Source organism: Pholcus phalangioides, unplaced genomic scaffold, assembly GCF_987345545.1.
Source record: "Pholcus phalangioides strain wild (caught in Gottingen) unplaced genomic scaffold, Ppha-v1.0 ptg000019l_1, whole genome shotgun sequence".
Taxonomy (NCBI): Eukaryota; Metazoa; Arthropoda; class Arachnida; order Araneae; family Pholcidae; genus Pholcus; species Pholcus phalangioides.
In genome coordinates, this window is record NW_028301612.1 from 10000001 (window position 1) to 10019591 (window position 19591).

General features: G+C 37.3%; 1 protein-coding gene across 2 annotated transcripts in view; it reads left to right on the plus strand.

The window, feature by feature from the left end:
- Positions 1 to 19591, plus strand: part of LOC149071207 (neuroglobin-1-like) — a 97404-nt gene that overhangs the window by 20149 nt on the left and 57664 nt on the right. Inside the window, exon 2 of one of the 2 annotated variants that reach the window (XM_089248160.1) lies at positions 18486 to 18566. The exons of the other annotated variant lie outside the window; for it this stretch is intronic. The gene's annotated coding sequence lies outside the window, so the exon portion shown is untranslated. The remainder of the gene's footprint in view (positions 1 to 18485; positions 18567 to 19591) is intronic. 2 annotated transcript variants of the gene reach the window in all.

The window sequence follows — 19591 nt, forward strand, 5'->3', positions numbered from 1 at the left end:
TAATGACATTGCGTTGTTATTTTGTATCGTAGGGCACCTATTGTGATACAACACAGATTTTTTTTTTTTAAACTGACGTATATTCGTAAGAGCAATATATCACCTCATTATTCAGGTCTGAGCTTGAATCCTGAATTCTGACTGAGCACGACAGTCGGAGAGACAGCAGTGCAGAAGCAGGTGTTTATAACAATTCAAATTTCTCTTGGGGATACAACGACTGATAATGCAATGAAATTGTCGACAGTATACATCAAATACCTGGATCCTGTTGAAATATTTAAAAAAAATGAAAATAAGCCGTAATTAATTAATTGGTGCAAGTTAATGTTGTTGCTCTCGTGAGAGAGAAAATTAACCGATAAAAGACTTTTTCCCCCCTTTAACTGTACACATGCGTTATTAACTACTTATCCAAACTGAACATATTTCCCAATATTCTCCAAGAAAATAATAATTATTATTTTTCTTCAAGAGCTTTTCCGCACCTTTTCACTCACCCACCTTCTCTTAAGAATCGGCTTATTTCGACACGAACCATTTTCATCTTCTTCTGTATTTAATGGGATCAAGAAAAAATTGGTTTCTTCTCTTATTTTCATTCTAGAGAATAATTGAATGAACCTCTATTTGTATGTTTTGGCTTTCCAATTAGATATTTAATTGCATTACAATCGATCGATGTATATAAGACAAGATGTATATAAAACTTGTTCATGAAAAAAAAATTGCAGGAACGAAAATCTTTCTCCAATGAATCCTCCCCGTTTCTCTGAAATAAACAAAATTTTATGATTTAAGAAATCGATTCAGTTTTGCTCGTAAAATTAATTGCAATATGTTTGAGTTGTAATCTATAATAAAACACGATTCATGTATGTATATTGGTCGTAAATAATGCGCATGTGTAAATAATTTCATAATAACGTATGGAGGACTTCGATATTTTCGTAATACTCATTGAAATCACTATACAGGCTATCCCGAATCGCTTGCACAGCGGATATGTCTGCAAACGTTCTCTTTAGAAACGTACTGTTAGTTGCAAAAAAATTTTCAGATAACGTGCGGTTACTCAAAATGTTTTAATATTTTTTGTTTTTGCACACCTACTTTCAAATGGAATACTGACGCAGATATTTGGCTTTGAAGTTTTTTCAGTGAGGGTGTGGTTCATAAATTGCGAAAGGTAAATGAATTTGTAAAAATTCGGTAATTGTTAAAAAAATGTAATTGTTGTTTATTGTGATAAGAAAACACAATGGTGAGTTCATTCTGTGTACACTCTCTAAAAGGACAACTTTTGAGCCAATGAAAACTCGTCGGTAAAGTGGTAAGTTGTCAAAAAACATAGTGATTTTATATATTTGAAATGTATCATTATCAATATTGCATTAAAAAATATTAAACATTTTGCGAAAGACTTTAAAGAGCAGAATATGCATTTCAATTGGAACGGAAAAAAGCTAATAATTGTGACAAAATATAATACACTTCTCCATAAAAAATAATGGCTGTCTCATCTAAGCATGGATAGCTCCTTCACTAATCCCACCATGTCTATCATACTTCTGTTTAAACGCTTGAATTAAGATACAACCCTATTACAGAAAAATTTCCTGACACCACAATCTAGAATTACCCCTTATCAATCGATACTGGTGTCTCTTTGTCCGAGCAATTGATTGACGGTGTATTAATAATTCATGGTTTATCCTATTCATCCCATTGGAAATTTGAAACACTTTGATCATGACCCCCCCCCCTCCCCCCGACACCTGCGTTCCTCCAATGTAGACAAATTCACCGAATGCAGTCCAGTCTTTCTTCGTAGTTCAAGCCTTGAGTGCCAGCAAGAGCACGCGTGACTATTCTCTGCAACCCCTCAACCAGGTCTATGTCCCAGTGTAGGTATGGTCTCAAAAATCCCACGACATACTCCGTCCGGTTCAGGGCGAACTACGCCCCGGAAAAGTGGAAGGATCATTTTAGGACAGTGGTTCTCAACCTTTAGAAGTCCCGGTTCTATTTCTTTCATTTATTTTGTTTTCATTCGTTTCATTTATTTTGCAAGTGGAAGACCCGGTAAAACACATAATTAATGGAACATGAATGGGGGAAAAAGAAACGGCAGATCAGTCGCGGCCTGGTATGTATGATGTCACGGCCTAGTACCGGGACGCATTTTTTATGTTTATGTGCATTGCCAATTATCTAAAAAGGGAAACTTATGCTATGTAAATAATATATGTGAATAATTCAAATTTGAATGCCCAGCACTGTGAACGAAGGCTCTGTTTGATTATTACCGTCACAGTGGAGGCTCTGTGTGTTTTCTGTGTGTGTATATTGCATATTCCGTAAAAGGAAAGGGAAACAAAACTGCTCAGCACTGTGGACGGAGGCTTTGTTTCCTCGTTTCCCGTTACAGTGGAGGCGTTGTATATATTTTGTATGTATTGTGTACTTAGATCATTTCGAATCTTCCACCTCAACATGCCAACATTGACACACAAGTCTTCTCCTCCCTTTTTTTGAAATCCCAAGCTGCGGTCTCCAGGCCTTAATGAAGAAAATACTTGTGGGCAAGAAAGAAGCTGGCATGTTGAAGTGGGAGAGATTTGACAATGGTATAAATACACAATGTATACAAAATATGTATATATACAGCGCCTCCACTGTGACGGGAAACGAAGAAACAAAGCCTCCGTCCACATGTAAATGGCTTTTCTTACTATTTCCTATTCTACTTTAATCGCATTTATTTTGCAATCTGCTTATTATAATATTGATTTGTAGAATTAGGTCTACTAGACTATAACATTGATAAAATTTATTATAAAAAATAAATTTGTCTTATTAGGCAAATTGTGACATAACATATGTGACAGCCCTGTTAAGTGATTTTTTTTCTCTCTTTATTAAGATCGACCCTACGCGTGACCCCTTGAGCTTTCTCGATATTAATTTTCTATTATAATCTGGGTTATAATTTATTTTATTTGATAATTCAATTAATATAATTGTTCAAAAATATTATAATTAATGTAGCACCATACTAACATTTTTCAATGAAATGCAATTATCAAAAACCGGTCATAAATTTCAATCGAAGAAAATCACAACAGTTTTAGTTTTTATTCGATAGGTGACAGCAGTACTTCCAGTTCAGTGATGTTTCTTACATGGTGTATAAGCGTAACTCAGAGCTCAGGAATTCCTTTCTGCCAGTGGATTTCTACGATCCATCTCGGAAGCCTCTGCGAATAAGATTTTGGGTCGTAACTCATCGCTCAGGAATCCCTGAGTGCCAGTGGATTTAAACGATCCGTCTTGGAAGCCCTGCGAATCCAATTTGGATCGTAACCAACAGCTCAAGAATCCCTGGCTGCCAATGGATTTGTACGATCCATATCGGAAGCCTCTGCAAATAATATTTTGGGTCGCAACCCACCGCTGAGGAATCCCTGGCTGCCATAGGATTTAAACGACTCATCTTGGAATCCCCGAATCAAGTTTTGGTCGTAACTCATAGCTCAAAAAATCCCTGGCTGCCAGTGGATTTGTACGATCCTGCTCGGAAGCCCCCGTGAATCATAAAGGGTAGGACTCGTATCCCAAGAGCCAATGGCTGTTAGTGGATTTGGACGACCCTTATCCGAAGCTTCGATGACGCAAGTTTAGGTCACGATCCATAGGTAAAGAACCCCTGACTTAAAAGATCTCCACCCAAGGCACTTATAATTCATTTTGCGTTCACAATCCATCTCGAAATTCCTTCTATTTCTTATCGTCATTTTGAAGATGTAACAATTTTTCGTTGAGGTATGCCATTTGTTCTCATTTCTACCTGATAATACCACAAGGGTCATTATCTCATTCATTTATTCTTCAATTCCTTTCAATTGCAAAACTGTTTTCCGTTCGGCCATTAAAATGCTCTTTCAGAAAAAAAACAAGAAAATAAATAAATAAATGCGTATTGAGCCAAACTAAATAAATTTAAACCGTTCTTTTCCAGCGGGAATGTTAAAATTTGACAGAATTGAAAAATGAATAGATAAATTCATTAGAGAGAACGGGGCGATTTCTCTGAAAAGGCAATTTCTCAAATGACGTCAATAAAGAATAAATGAGAGGTCTCTTGTAGTAAAGACATTGGCCATGAACAACTGGACGCAATCAGATGTAGGACACTTTCTATGATTGTCTTAGAGACATAAGTTCCGAAGATGCCTGCCGCATATGCGTTCGAAACATTCACAACAAAATTTCTCGAGCATTGGCTTAATATTCCGGAAGCTACATAATACAGTACCTGCCACTAATAAAATCAGCCGTTTTATAAAATCGAATCACTAAAACGAAAACCAACTTCAGTGGACCTCCAGACCAACCGTGGCCCCCGCTCTGTCCCCCTAGGTCAGTGGTCGGCAAACCGCGGCTCGCGAGTCACATGCGGCTCTTTGGCCCCTAGAGTGCGGCTCTTCCGCCATATACCACATTCGGGCGCACAAAAACTCCAGATTTTTTAAAAATTTTGTTTACACACGCATTTTGGCCATTTTGTTCTCGCTCCTTTTCTGTCTCCAGTGAGTCATCTTTTTCTCGGGCTTTTGCCGAAAGCCTGACGCTGCTGTCATGTGACACTTTCGCGACCAATCAGGTGGGTCGAAACTAGGAAGTTCGGGAAAAGGTTGTCGAAAACGAGTCTTTTTTCTTAAGATATCCGGGGGCAGATAGACGCAAAAGACGAGTCTCCTCTCGGAACAGGGGGGGGGGGGGGGGGGGGGAGACGACATGCAATGTTTTCCATACTAAGGAACGTCAACGTCTACCCGGCCAGATCATAGAAGATGACGCTCCTGGCCCACCACCTATCATGAAGATTCTCCCGTGGTCACCTCTCCCCATCCGCATCCAACATCGGTCAACACCACTATTAGCCATCCACCAGGGGCCACACCTGTGAAGACGACGCTCCTAGGCCACCACCTGTCATGACGGCTCTCCCGTGGCCACCTCTCTTCATCCGCATCCAACATCGGTCATATACAAGACGAGTCTGAAGGGGTCAACCTCAGCGAACGTACCTCAATCAGATCGAGGACGTTTTTAGCAAATCCCAGCTTAGGAGTACCCTAATTAAGTTAATAACAATGTACCAAGCTAGTTAAAGTTTAAAAAGAATTGGCTCTCGAAAGAAATTTCAATTGTTGTACTGTTGATATTTGGCTCTGTTCACTAATGAGTTTGCCGACCACTGCCCTAGGTGATATAAGCTCTTTCGTCTCAGGAGACGTGAACCACGGTGGAACTTCAGAAGACCACCACTGTGGTGACGGTGGGGTTCAAACCCAGGTCCTCGCGATGCGTGCGGTGTGTGTGTGTGTGTGGGAACTGTATTTCATGTGTGCTTTCTCCTCATTTCTTTGACATTAAAGTTTATCCATTTTTGCCTCAAGAATATTTTTCAAGTAACGTTTGAAATGTTTCAAATTCAATATGAAGATTTAAAATCCGTTGTCAAACCAGTTGAGGACAAGATAAGAAAAAGGTTGGAGCCTCAACCATCCAAAATGAAAATTGCAAGATACTTGTAGAACCGCATTTTAGAGATATCATGTAGCCACAAAAAAATTACAAAAATCTACGATTTACAAAAACAATTTTTATAAGATGAGTATTGCATGACATAAATCTTGCGTCTGTTGTACATTGATAACTGTACAAGTATCAAGTCCATATTCAAGCGTGCTTATATAAATATTTAAAAAAAAAACTTAATTTGCAAAGTAAAATATTTTCTCATCAATTGGTTCTTAAAGTTCGGAAGATCAAATTATGGGAAAATAAATTTGAAAGTGAATTTGAAAAATGAAGTGAATGTAATTGAAATGAATGTAATTGGAATGACTGAAAGAGTATTCTTTCGATTGCATTGTGAGTGATCGTGTATGATCCCCATTGTTTCTATGGACTTTCTGATTTTCACCTGCTAGTAAGGGTATTTTAACGTGAAATAATTTTATCTAAATGGTTTCGATTGGGATATCTTATCTTTATTAAAACACAGCTTTTTCTGTGTTTCTATCAGTTTATCTGTAAAGATGTAATCTGTAATATGAAATGCGATCGTGTTATCTTTAACTTTTATGTTAATCACGTGCGTATAAAAGCCAGACACTTCCGTTCACGCTTTTTTTTTTTTTTTTTTGGGTACAACTGAGAGTATAAGCAAAATATGCAAGAAATACAATGGTATATGCACATAAGCGTGCGCAGAATTTTCTCGGGGGGGGGGGGGGGGGGTTTACATTTTTTCCTGCAAAATAACACTATAATCTCGGCTTGAGGGGGGTTAGAACCCCAAAACTCATCCTTTGCGTACGCTAATGTACACTGAAGAGCCAAAAAAACTGGTTCCCCTGCCTAATATCGTGTAGGGCCCCCGCGAGCCCGCAGAAGTGCCGCGACATGAAGTGGCATGGACTCGACTAATGTCTGAAGTAGTACTAGAGGTAATTAACACCATGAACCCTGCAGGGCTGTCCATAAATCCGTAGGAGTAAGAGGGGGGTGGAGATCTCTTCTGAACAGCACGTTGCATGGCATCCCAGATATGTTCAATAATGTTCATGTCTGGGGATTTAGGTGGCCAGCGGAAGTGTCAAAAGTCAGGAGTGTGTTCCTGGAGCCACTTTGTAGCAATTCTGGACGTGTCGGGTGTCGCATTGTCCTGCTGAAATTGTCCAAGTCCGTCGGAATGCACAATGGACATGAATGGGTGCAGGTGATCAGACAGGATGCTTACGTACCTGTCACCTATCAGAGTCGTATCTAGACGTATCAGGGGTCCCATATCACGCCAACTGCACACGCCCCATACCATCACAGCACCTCCACCAGCTCGAAGAGTCCCCTGTTGATATGTAGGGTCCATGGATTCATGAGGTTGTCTCCATAGCAGTACACGTCCATCAGCTCGAAGCAATCGGAACCGAGACTCGTCAGACCAGGCAACGTGTTTCCAGTCCTCAAGAGTCCATTGTCGGTGTTGTCGGACCCAGGCGAGGCGTAAAGCTTTGTGTCGTGCAGTCATCAAGGGTACACGAGTGCGCCTTCGGCTCCGAAAGCCCATATCGATGATGTTTCGTTGAATGGTTCGCACGCTGACACTTGTTGATGGCCCAGCATTGAAATTTGCAGCAATTTGCGGAAGGGTTGCACGTCTGTCACGTTTAATGATTCTCGTCAGTCCCGTTCTTGCATGATCTTTTTCCGGCCGCAGCGATGTCGTAGATTTAATTTTTTACCGGATTCCCGATATTCACGGTACACTCGTGAAATGGTCGTACGTGAAAATCCAAATTTTATCGCTACCTCGGAGATGCTATGTCCCATCTCTCGTGCGCCGACTATAACACAACGTTCAAACTCACTTAAATATCAATAACCTGCCATTGTAGCAGCAGTAACCGATCTAACAACTATGCTAGACACTTTGCGTTGCAAACTTCAAGGTAAAAAAAAAATCAACAAAACTTTAAAACATTTCAACAAATTAGCAAATCACAACCAAACACGCTCTGCTACAAACAAAGAGTTTGTTGTCGTTAATTGGGACATTTACCAGCAAATTTAGAATATAAAATGGAAAGAATATGACCTCACACAATATGTGTAAAGGCGATTCGGAATTTTTATCTTCAAACCAACAATAACGAACGTTTAAAGGATGCAAAGCTATGCATTTAAGGGTTAAGAACTGACTTTTCACTTTGGATACCCTGCAGGTTATGCACAGGAACTTGCAGTATTGCACAGGAACTTGCATATTGCATAGATACAAACTTCACGTTAGGTTCACAACCCGTACACGCACATTTCAACATGTACCAATTCGTTAGAAGTTCCGCAGAGGAATGTGAACGAGGTGCATGTGTTGTTTCGTGATAGTTTTCCTTCAACATGATACTTGCATTACATCCTTAAATACACCTATTTTTGGAGCTCATCAACTATGAATAAATATGCGCGAGTTAAATTTCTTCAATACTATGATTAAGTTGGTTCTTCGGCAAAAAGGAACCATTCTTTTATTGTTCTGTTTATCCACGAAGAAGCTACAAAAGAAGTGAATAACCCGATGATCACTAGAAGAAAAGTTGTCTACAACCGAAACATGTTCAACTAAATCCTCGGAACTTGGGAGAACCACACCTCAAATACATAGAAGTATCGATGCTTGCTGATACAAGAAACTACCAGAAGCTACTGGGGGTACTTCTATAGCCGAATCCCGTTGTAACGAACTCCAAGAGACCGGAGAGATCACTTCAATCTAACGAAATTTCGTTATAAAGGAATTCCAGGTTTTTACATTGTTCCTATGTAAACTTATCTGGGGGATCTAAACTTATCGTGTTCGTTAAAACGAGATTTTCGCTTTAACGGGATTTGACTGTATATATTTTGGATTTGATTCTCACTAGTTCCAAGGACCTCGTTGAACAGGTTTCGGTTGGAGACAATTTTTCTTCTAATAATCATCGGGTTATCTTAGGAGGTTAGTAGCTAAGCAAAGTCCGTTGGCGAATGGGGAGGGGGATGTAGGGGACCCAAGTACGCCGAGTCCTTTGGGGTTCCAGTGCCTATGCCCAACATGGTGTGGGTAATATGAACTTCAAACCGATATACACCTACATACACAATCTGCACTGCGATAATCGAATTTGTGGCGTAAAAATAGAAACAATTCAGAACTCAAAAAGAGTGACAAACTGAACATTTTAACTGAATAACGATAATACGAAGACAGCCGAACAATATTTTACAGGAACGGAGAATCCCGTAAAAACGTGATATGCGTGGTCTGAGTGTTAAAATTCATAAAGTGTGGCACGCTCATCGAAAATAATTTTGATTGTAGCACGGCTGGCAAAAAAAAGTTGTCCAAACCCCCCGAAGTACCAAAAAAAAAATATCACGGTATTCTTTACTATTATGAAAGCAATCAAGCCTTATTTCAAGTCATTAAAAACGAACCACCGTTTCTATAAAGATAAGCATTTCACGTGATCCGATAAGAATCCACAAATAATGAGCGAGATTAATTAGCTATTAAAAGCTCATTGATTTCGGATCCCTTTCTATTAAGCGTATAATGAGCTCATTCGTTGACGGAATCACTGTACGATGATGTGTGAAAGCGAAAGTTATATTGAGCAAAATCAAAAAATTAATTCACACACGTGTAAAAGGGAACCATTGACTTGACTGAAACGAAGGAGGGGGGTCAAGAGATCAACTCGAGGACAGTTGTTCTCATTTAGTGATTTAATGGTGTTGTTTTACCTTCTCATTTCCTCCTCCTTCTTGTTCATTTTTTTCAAAAATTAATGTTATTATACAAACAGGCATTCATTATATACATTACTAGCGGAAGTTCGTTCCCACAACGGGACATTTGTATTAAGACTAGATTCGAGGCGTGTGAAGGTTGTGATAGCAACAGCTGTTGCTCCGTGAATCTTGGGATGCTTCCAACGAGATGCGAGCTTCTAGATGACAAAATTTGATACACATTTGTAAAAAATTGTGGTCTCTTTACATTTAACTATTACTACTTCACCAAACACCAACTCTGGCCATATCGCTATATTGCAATTTACTGAGAGAGAGGATCCGATGGGTTGGAAGTGAAGACGCTGTCTATCGGTGGTCGCCTCGAGTTCGTTAGGGAAAATATCTTATCTATATACCCCCCCCCTCCCTTGGATTCGAACCCGGGACCCTGACAACAACCTTCACGATGGTAGACGAGCCTCTTACCACCATGCCACTCGGGCACAACATGTAACTACTGGTACGTACCTCAATCTATCTAGAAATATTTCCCGTAAGAATATATTTAAAAAAAAATTAAATAATGTAGGTTTCTCACGGGTGGGTCTCATTAGTTAAAGCTTCCGGGATGCCAAACTGCGGTAAAAGAAACAAAATACAGTGAAACTTCGATATAACGATACTCTGTGGATAAAAAAGTATCATTGTAGAGCGGTTAGTGTTATATCGAGAGGCAGCATTATCATCACATAACATCAAATTTATTCTGGGCATATTTATCTGGCATATTTTCTGAATCGGCGTTGTTAGTACCACCGGAAAATGTGTTCTTAAGAATTAATCGTCGCAAGAGAAATTATGACTGATTAGTTTATTATTAAAATTCAGATACGGCCCGTTTTAGCACCTCAATTACCGGGTGGTCCATTCTGACTTTTTTTAAACTGTGATTACCCACTATGTCTTCATCCTTATTTCTCGAAATTTGACGATTTCACTCCTGACTTCCTAATTCTGGAGAAAAAATATTTCGGACGAAAACAAGAAAAAATATTATTAAGTCATTCCGAATGATTTTTGAAAATTACTTTTTACCTAGAATTGCCAAATGTTAATTTTGACCGCAATTGAAAAGTTACTTGCTAAACCAAATTTTGAAAATGCTATCGATGCACTTTTTTACAATATAAAATTATCCACTTTTCTCTTCTAAAAATATGGTAAATAATCGTTCATGTTTCATTGCATTTCAGACGTATGCAAACATACAGGGTGTTTCAGGAAAAGATGGGCCAATTTCTGAAAGGCCGTTGCACGCATTGAAATAATCTATTTCTTGTCTCAAAAATACTTCGTCGAAAATAAGATACAGTACAGAGGTGTCAGCGTCCTTGAGGGTAGAGCCGGAAAGGTGAATCACATTTTTGGCCCATGCATTTTGCCGTCGCAGCCCCAAATCGATGCGCCAAAGGGTGGACCGAGTGAGAGTTAAAAGTTATAGTGACCTTAAATCCTTAGTATCATGTATTTTATCGGGCACAGAACCAATTTTTTCTATACTTGGGATCCTCTGGATGGGAATGTCCCTGCCCATCTCCTCTCTCGATCCGTGCCAGGTATTTTGTGATGCAAAATTATTGTTAAATTTCTTAAGAATTTTTGTTCCATTTACCTTCAAACGTGAAATTAACCGCCTCAGTTTGGATGGAAGGGGATTGGAGGGGGGCATTGTTGGCGGAACCCATTGGATTCAGTTCACTTGAGCCCTCAAGAAATTTTTTGAAGCTTGTCCTTATTAATTTATGGACATACAAAGCAAAGCAAACGACCCACCTGCATGTTTTATTGAATCCCTTATATACGAGATACCTGACATCTCTACTAACCCTTCATTGTTCTATCTTATCGGAACCCCTGAGTAGGAGGGGAGGGGTGTCACTTGGTTGTCGGTAGCAACTTACATTCCGAAATTCTGAATAATACGCTATATAAATTTGAAGGAAAAAAAATTAAACATAATATATCTTCAAAGGACTAGGAACCCTAGGAACCCCCCCCCCCTTGTCGCTACCTACCCACATCGGAAAGCATTACAAGATCCCCTAGTTCTTATAACAATTGTTTTAGTCCAAAATAAATCCACATTTACACCTGTATCATGCGTTTTTGCAGTAGCGGTCATTTTGACCGTCGTTAATTCTTGAAAGATGGGGAACTCCGGTAATTCAAGTGTTATTAAAGAGGTTTGTTGCACTTATAGGCTTTACACGGGAAGTGATTAGAACAAAATATCGTTATAGAAGGATTTATCATAGCTTAAAGGATATCCATGTGTTGAGAGAAAGTTGACGTTAAACTATAGGTGTGATTCCATGCAACATTTGAAAAATAAATATATATCGTATTTGAAAAATAAATATATATCGTATTTGAAAAATAAATATATATCGTATTTGAAAAATAAATATATATCGTATTTTAAAAAATAAATATATATCGTATTTGAAAAATAAATATAAATACTTATTATAGCGTTCACTAGCAAGGGGTGCTCACTGTACAACCTTTCCAGTCCGCGGGATGGATATCAGGTATTTGTACCGCTCCCGGGTCAGAAACTTACAAAGTGGGCCTATATAACACGTATTTTGCGGGATGTTCCCAAAATTTTGACCAGCCCAACATTTTCATAAAATGTCCCGTTTTCCAGATATTTTAAACAAGCCTTAGTTGAATTTGTGGAACCAAGGGGGCCGTTGCCCCCCCCCCCGGAAAAAGTTGAAATGACGGCCCTGGGGCTGCAAACTTCCTTGGTATATTTTGGTGCAACGATTGGAAAAATTTCCTTTCATACTACTGCTCTCCACTGGTGATAGCACGAGCCTCCACTGATAAGTACCATTTTCTGCAATTTCATCAGGAAGTTAACAAGCATATTTCACGATATTACTCTCAATATTTGTATAATTTCGTGATATTGTATTACTAATAGCGGAAGTAACATGCTTAAATATTTTCTTATCTACGTGGAAAGATTTCATTTTTTTGCTCAAAATTAGATTTGATGTGATAAAAATCTGATAACGCGCTTTTTTATGTGAACTCGTTTATTTCCTTTAAGCACTTTCCAATCCGCTATCTGTTCAAATGCTTTCAGACATTCTAAATAAGCGGTAGTGTCTAGTGGAATCAAATGCAGACATTTTTATTGAGAAAGAAAAGAGGGAGTAGAGTACGTTTATTATAGTATCTATATCGTAAAATTACCGGAACAATCGCAGTATGAAGTCATTAATACGTGCTGTAGAAACTAACAGCGGCGTTAAAAAAATCCAAGAACTTCTGGAAGACGGTGCCGATATCCACGAAAGGAATGTTTACGGCCAAACAGCTCTACATTTGGCTTCTCGACGATGTAAACCCGACTTGATTAGGGCTTTGCTCGGTGCAGGTGCGGATATCCGAGCGAAAGATGAGGATGGCCAGACGCCACTGCATGTAGCAGCGGGTTACGAACGACGTAACGTGTATTCGACTGCAATAGTGAACAATCAGAAATTATCACTCGATGATAAAAAGAACGATAAGACTTCGGGGAAAAATTTTCACAATTATTTTCAGCGCGAGAAGAAAATTTCAACGGAATTATGTGCACTCCGAAACTTGAGGTTTCAAGCAGGTAGAAGTCCATCCTGCCTAGCCACATGGTCCAGTTTCGCTGATACTGTGAACGTTCTCATCTCTGCTGGTACAGACATCGATGTAAAAGACGAGAATGGCGAAACAGCACTTTGGAAAGCTTCATTGCTACATAAAAGATGCAACGTCGATGCTTTGCTGGAAGCTGGGGCTGATGCCACAGCGACGGATAAATTCGGCCAGACTCCTCTGACAGTGGCTACGAAGAGTTATCAAGTTCCATCGTCAAGATTTGGCTTCTTGAACGTTCCCGAAGTTCTTGTCAAGTACACTCTTCTTCAGAACACTGACGGGAATTTGAAAAAGCCGAAACTCGTGGACGATGACTATCGTTTATCTCGGTTATGGGAGGATTGCTCGGAGGAGTTGATGTCAATGAAGAATATTTCTGTCGGTTTCAGCAACGTAGATATATACAAATTTTTCGTCGAACACGACAGCAATAGACTGGTCAATTACTTGTCGAGTATCAACGATGTCGAGACATATAAAGAATGGATGTACGAGATGCGGCTTCGTGAACAATTCCCTCAATACGAAAGCATGTTGACACGCAAGATAACGAAAGTGAATACCAGGAAGCTTTTATTGCACAAATACAACATTGTCGTTGATCACAGCGACTTCAGGGGCCTACCGGCTGAAATCAAATTCGAAATATCCAAAAACTTGAGAGATGATGACTTGAATAGATTCGTTACATCGCCATTCAACTAACCCCTGTGACATTTAGTTTTCAATTGACTTCTGAATTACGCGAATAATTTGATCAGTTTCAGATTTGGGACCGATATTTTGTAATTGATTTAAGCAGAACTTCCGTAACCGATTCTAGGACTACAATAAATGCGAATATAGACTCGTGCTTTTACCTCTCGGATGGATTTATAAACAATGCGTGTGCTGATAAATTTGAAATTGACTCATCTGATAGAATACTGTGTGAAAGTAAATACGAACAGACTTCTAGTTCTCTAAATTATTTTATGACCGATATCGGTCCGGAAAATTTTGGTAAGTCCTGTATGGATTTAAGACCGCTGTGTCTGTGAGTAATACCTTGAATTTTTGTTGGGCCGTTTCTGTGCGGATAAATACACTCAGACTACTTTTACTTATTTTTAGGAACAATAATTTTGGCATAGAAATACTACTACTACTACTTAATCATGCTTGTGCGTGTGTGTCTCGTAAACATTCCTCTGGAACGAACTTGTTATGTGCAAGAACGTGGTGTTTGTATGTGTGTATATGCGTGTTTCTAACGCATTTTAAGCATGTTTTATTTATAAGTTATGGTTGTTTCGTGTTATACTGGTGCTGCCATCTGTTGTGAATAACATAGCCGGAAGTGGAGCCTGAGCAATAAAGCAGAGGCCCACTCTATATCTTGTGTGTAATAATACGTCAGTCGATGTTGTGATCGTGACGGCACCCGTTGTGTTGCGCGTAATGCTTGCTCATGTGTTAATGAACATAGTATTTAAGTTCCTAGTGTGTTTAACACCATCATCTTGTCTTCCATATTTTGAAATGAAAGTGACATACTGTAAGTCCGATTTTTTATGTTGCGTAAATGTCGTGTAGATCAGTGTTTCTCAACCGCCGGGCCGCGGCCCGGTTCCGGGTCCTGATATCATTCATACCGGACCGCGAGTGATTAGCCGTTTCATTTTTCCTCATCCACTTTCCGTTGGTCGTGTGTTTGACCGGCCTCAAACTCACAAAAAAGAATGAAACCGTACCGTGGGCTTGAAAAGGTTGAGAACCACTAGTGTAGAGGGTTTGCCGGTTCTCTCAGAGAGACTTAGTTCAAATAATGCTATTAGTCTCAGAAAACACTGAAATTGGGTTTTATTTGAAATTTTATTTCAAAAATAAATAAAAATAAAATATCTATGTTTTAGTGAATCGTTTCATATTATGAACTCGTCAAAGTTTGATCATCTTTCGAGTCACTGAATGTTAAATTCTTATCCATGGTGGCAGAACCGCCGTTGGGGGGACCGCGACAGGTGCGGTCACACCGGGTCCCGTGTTTGGGAGAGGGAGGGGTACACTTATGGCACATTAATAAATTCTTTCATAGATTCTGAATTTTTTTTATCCATTCTGGAATTCTGAATTCTCATCAGAGTTCTTCAAATCTCTATTTTAAGATGAAAAAAAAGAATGTGTGTGTGGAGATGATTTTATTCATTTTCATTTAAGACACAGACAAAAACATTTTGGGACTAAGCTAGCTTGTGAGCTTCGGTACAATATATAGGAAAAATAACCGAAATAGAAAACGGTTTGCAGGGTTAGCATCGCTACGTCACGGGAATTTTTTTTAAGACAGGAAAAATAACTCAAAAAGCAACTGATAGGTGGCGCTGACGTACACAAGTCAAAGGAAAGATATGCAAATAACGAACAGAATGCCTCCAAATCGTTTATTACAGTAGTACCTGTTCCACATGACCACCTCCACAGGGGATAGCACATTGCAAGCGAGTCACAAATCCAGCAATGGCAGTGTGCAACAGATCCACATACACGGTTCATAACGGTGAACTAGTTGTGGATTAGGAGCGCAAGTCCTTACAACCGTCTCTTTTGCATATTTCCAGCGACGTCGCTCGTACCAGCGCCACCTACTGGCTGTTTTTTCTCCTATTTTAAAAAAATTCCCGTGAGCTAGCGATGCTAACCCTGCAACCCGTTATTATTTCGGTTATTTTTGCGGATTTATGCATTTTTAAAGTTTCTACGGATTTTTTTGCCCACCATGTATATCGGTACACGTAATAACGACAGGAAAAAGAAACAATATATAATAATGATAATAATAATATCATCTAAAAAAAATAATTCTGAAATTCTTTATTTTCATCTAAAAGAAATAAGTCTGACATTATTTTTTTTCATAAATTCTGAGTTTTCCCCCCCAAATCTGGGATTTTTTTTCTTACATAAATTTTGAATTTTCATTAATTCCGGAATTCCGAAATTTCATCATTTTTGGAATTCAGAATTCTCATGGTCACTGGAGTAATTTATTTGATCTGTTCTGAATTTTTATGGGTAGTGGAATTATTCGGAATTTTCGTGGGTGCCACTTCACCACACAACTCCGGTCACATCGCTGTACGCAATTTACTGCCATTTATACGAGTTGGGTTGGAAACGAATACGCCATCTATCGGCGGTCGCTCAAGTTCGTTAGGGACGATATCTAAGTACTTCCCCCGGTTCGAATCTGGGATTCGACGGCAACCTTCACAGCGGTAGTAGATGATAATATTCTGAATTTTCATGGTTGCCGGAATTATTCATTTTATCTGAATTTTCATAGGGGGTGCTGGAAATATTTCTTTTACTGAATTTTCATGGTTGCTGAAATTGTTTTTTTTTTTTCATTTATTCCGAATTTTCATTAATTCTTAGGCAATTTCTTCCAATAGGTCCTAATTTTTTTCATTAATTTAAAATTTTCTTCAGTTCAAAATTTTCACAATTTTTTTTCAATTTTTTTTGTTGATTTTTTCAGTCGATCCCGCTTATGATGTTCCCACTTAAAACGTTCTCCCGCTTAGTACGACTTATTTCCGTGCTATTAATTCTAATTCTCATTAAAATTTCTCTTTTAAAACATTTTCTCGCTTTCAACGTCTCTGCACGACGGTTTTTCTTTGAAAAAAAAAAAAACGTTATAAACGGGATCCACTGTATTTATTTATTCTCTCCGAGACCGTCCATCCCTTTCGGAAAGAGCGAAAACCATCCCAAGATGGTCTCTCTGGGCGGTCAGCGGTCATGTATGTCTGTCTGTATTTATTTAATTATTTAATACTATTATTGTGTGAATGCTTTTTCAGCATCCCCGTATATTTTGTAATGTTTTGATGACGAACTCCCTCTCCCTTTGAATATATAAAATAGTGACTATCTATAAGGACCCCGAAATCATTAAGACCCCTCTAGGTGGCGTCGCGTTTTGTGAGGGCGGTCCTGACGCATGATAAACACATCTTGGTAAACATCTCTAGAGACAAATAATCAAGATGAAGTATTTAAATGTTTCTAATAGCAAATTATTAAAATTATCTTCTCCGTCAACTCAGTAACCACGAGTTTTCTCCAACACTCGAGATTATTTGGTCAACCAAAGTCGTAAGCCCCGTCTTTGCTTCTTCTAAAAGAGGAAAAATAATAATCAATAAAAATATATATATGTATTTATAAGCGTCTGGAAATCACCCCTGAGGGAATTTGGGGTTTGCGAGATGAAATTCCTTAACCCGCTGTATACAGGCTAATGTTATGTGGTTATGGTGTATAGTGTTAATGAACTTGAACCGCCATCTCCTAACGATCATCTCGAGGAATGTTGGAATGTTTTCTTGGGGAGATGAAGCTTCAATTTGGAGTAAATGAGGGGGAATTTTTTTTTTTTTGTTGTTGAGGGGGTGGGGGGGAAAAGCCATCAAGTCTCTTTTTTTTTCGATTTTCTGGAAATTTTGAGTATTTTACTCCCAGATGCTTACTTTCCTTGAAGATGGTAGAATATTTATCGGTATTTTCTTTGATTTGAAATTTCGATATTTGAATTTCAATTTCCTTTTCGGTGAGACGAGAAAATTGACTGTCATCGTTGAGAGTGAGAATGGTAAATAACTTAAATATTCATATCTGAATCATGACCTGTGATTCATTTTGGTTTTCAGTTGTGAAAATTTATCGATTTCCTTTGTTGCTGTATTTTAAAATACTTGGAAGGGAAATAAATCTGAAGCTGTTTTTCCAATTTCGGTGGATTTTTTGGTTTTCAGTGATTTTCAACATAATTCTTTTTTAAGAATTTATAAAAATTTTCATTTATGAAAAGTACTGATATTAATCGAATTTATTATCAATTATTGATTTTCCATTGCACATAAATTACATTCTTCAAAAAATTAAAAAAAATTCATGAACGGAAAGTGCTGAAATTATTTTTGCAACAATGAAATTTGATGAAAAAAACAATTTTCAAACATAATTTTTCATAATTTTAACAAATTAAAAAAAAAATTGAAAATATTCAACAAATCATCCGTTTATGTGGTTCATCTCTATAAACAAGAATTGAAAAAAAAAAATTCTTTACGAAACGGATGTAAATTGGTGTTATTGGTTGGCATAGTTTTGATTGAATCAATAATCATCACAACAATATAATTAATTAGAGTGGATTTTTTTTTAATTTACTAAAATAGTTAAATGAGGGTGAAATATAAAGCTTTCTGTAAACAGATAAAATCTTGCTTAACAAGGTAAATACAGGTCGATTGTAATTAAAGTTCCGTACCTCTTGAGTAGTTTTTCTCAAAAACTATTTATCAAAACCATTTATGAAAAACTAAAGAAAAATATATATTATTTAATATGTGAAGGAAATTAACAGATTTTTTCAGTATTTTCTGTTTATCTCAAATTTATACATTCTTTAAGAAAGAAATGTGGTGAAAATGACTATAGACAGATGAATAAATCAGGTAAATTCGAAAAAAAAATTGAAATTGTTTTAAATTTCTTTTTGGATATCTTTAATTAAATTCGCCATATTTGTATACTTATTTCTAAAAATTTATATTCGTCACCAATATCATCTACGGAAAATTCAGAATTTTGAACACAAAAATTTATCGGTCAAATTGAGAGAAGTTCGATTATATCCACCCAATTGTAACAATTAGGTGCATCAATTCACAATCCTACGAGTAATTTTATTAATGCGAGTTAGTAACTAATTAAATAATAATAGATGTAAACAGATAAAAAAAATGATTATTTTATACTGCAAGAACTCATAAAATTCTTTATTGAACAATTATAAAATTTATTAGACTTTTATTCAAATGTTCCAAATTTTATTTTTTCATCAAAAAATTGATTTATTGAAATAAATTTCTTTCATTAATTTTTATAACAAATTAGATTTTGAAAAGTGAATTTTAATTAAACATATTATAAATTATTATAATAATTTCAGGTCCTTTGCTATTAGCTATTTAATGTTGAGAATGTTATTGAGCCCGAATTATATGCACTAAAAAAGTGGAGAAATATGCACTAAAAATATGCAAACGTGCATTTGAAAATGCCAAAATATGTATTAAAAACCCAGAATATACAATAAAATTCCTAAAAAGTTAAAAATTCAGAAATATGTAGAGAAAATTAGAAAATGCGCATTAAAAAATCATCATTTAAGAAAAAGAGGAGATATGTTTTAAAATGTATATTTTTCTATTTTTTGGTGCATATTCATTTGAAAAAACAAATATTCCCATATACGTATACACTGCATATGCAACTATCTTCCACAAATTTATTATATTGGCATTTTTAGTTTTTAGTTAGTTGTAGCTGATCAACAACGAAGTATCAGTAACCAAAGTATTTCGACACTTGTATTTCTAGAAAAAAATTAAACACTTGACGTATTTTTTGAAATGCTATTGCAATAAAAAAAACCAGCTATTATTGAAAAATACTGCATTACAAGCATCTGTAATAG